Genomic DNA, 1576 nt, shown 5'->3' on the forward strand with positions numbered 1-1576 from the left:
GCCTGAAACCGCTGAGGGGGCAATGTCCGGCAGAGCATCCGGTTGGCCAAACCGCACAGGAGAAGAAACCAACAAAATGATAACAAAACAGGCAAACCAGGCAAAGCAGCAGGGGCTCACGGTCTGACCCTGTGGAGGACAGGCAGGGGATCAGAGCAGCACAATTACTTTAAACACAGGGTGAAGGGCCAAACACATATCATCTGTCCAAATCACATGCTCTCAGGGTGCAGTGGAGAGGGGACCCTGGTGCTACAGGTCCATACACCAGGTTTCAGGTGCCCCACTGACTGGGCCTGGAACCTGGAACCTGTAGCACAGTGTGGCATCCCCTCGTCATAGTGCAGTGTGCAAGCTCTGCCTTTTATTGGCTCCACCACACCCCTTTGGCAATCCCCTGGATTGCCAACACCTGTGTAGCAGGTGCAGCATTTCATCCTGCTACAATAGCATGATCTCTTTCAATTGCTATGTCGATGATCTGCAGATAAATGTGCCTCTCAGTTTAGCAAAAAATACCTCACAAAACGTTTTAACAGAATCCATCAGACATAAAGCAGTGGCTGAGCCAGAATTTTCTATATTTGAACTGGTCCAAATGGAGAGCATTGTTTTTGGTGACGCCTCTACAGCTGGCTCCACCTCTGTTAGAAATATGGGGGTTGTCATTGACAGCTGTTTTAAATTAGAGAAACGATTGACAATGTTGTCAAAATTAGCTTTTATCACTCTTTTTGCTAAAGCCGCAGTAATCTGGAAACATCCATCCACGACATGATCTCCTCCCACATGGATTATTGTAACTCTGTTTACTTTGGTGTCAGCTCAACCGTGTCCAGTTAGTCCAGAATCGAGTGGCACGACTGTTAACTAGAACATCCAGACAAGAACACAACACTCAGGTCACTCCACTGGCTCCCTGTTTATTTTAGAATTCAGTTTATCCTTTTACTGTTTGTTTATAAAGCTCTTCATAGTCTCGCCCCAATTGACTTAACTGAGTTTTTAACTGTAAGCAGCCATCCTACAGTTTTATGGTCTGCTAACAAATATCTACTAGATGTGGCTACGTCACGACTGAAACGCTGGTGTGACCGTGCTTGTTCCGTTGCCGGGCCTCAGTTATGTAATAGCATTTCAGCAAGCGCATGATGTCAGACCTTAACAGTTTTAAATGTTAATTAAAAACACACCTTTTAGAATTACTTTTAACACTCAGTCGTGGCATTTTATTGTATTGTATTTGTTTTATTGTATTCCTATTTATCTTTTATGTGTTTTACTGTAGACTGCAATTGTAATTGTATGCTGTTTTTTGTTAATCTTAATTTATCTAGTTGTTAAACATTGTTTCTTTTATTTTGAAGCAATTTAGTACACTGAAATGTGTTGTAAGATGCTATTTGAAATACGTTTATTCATTAATTCATTTATTTATTTATTCAAGAGGAAGAATAACTTTACTTCCTCAATGACCCTCTGTATTTCTTCAAGTTCATCATTGTCAAAATAGCCAAGCTCAACATAGAGAATAAATAGCATATTACAGTGAGCAGTTTGCTCTCTCTTAACATTT

The sequence above is a fragment of the Oryzias melastigma genome, linkage group LG5, assembly GCF_002922805.2.
Source record: "Oryzias melastigma strain HK-1 linkage group LG5, ASM292280v2, whole genome shotgun sequence".
NCBI lineage: Eukaryota > Metazoa > Chordata > Actinopteri > Beloniformes > Adrianichthyidae > Oryzias > Oryzias melastigma.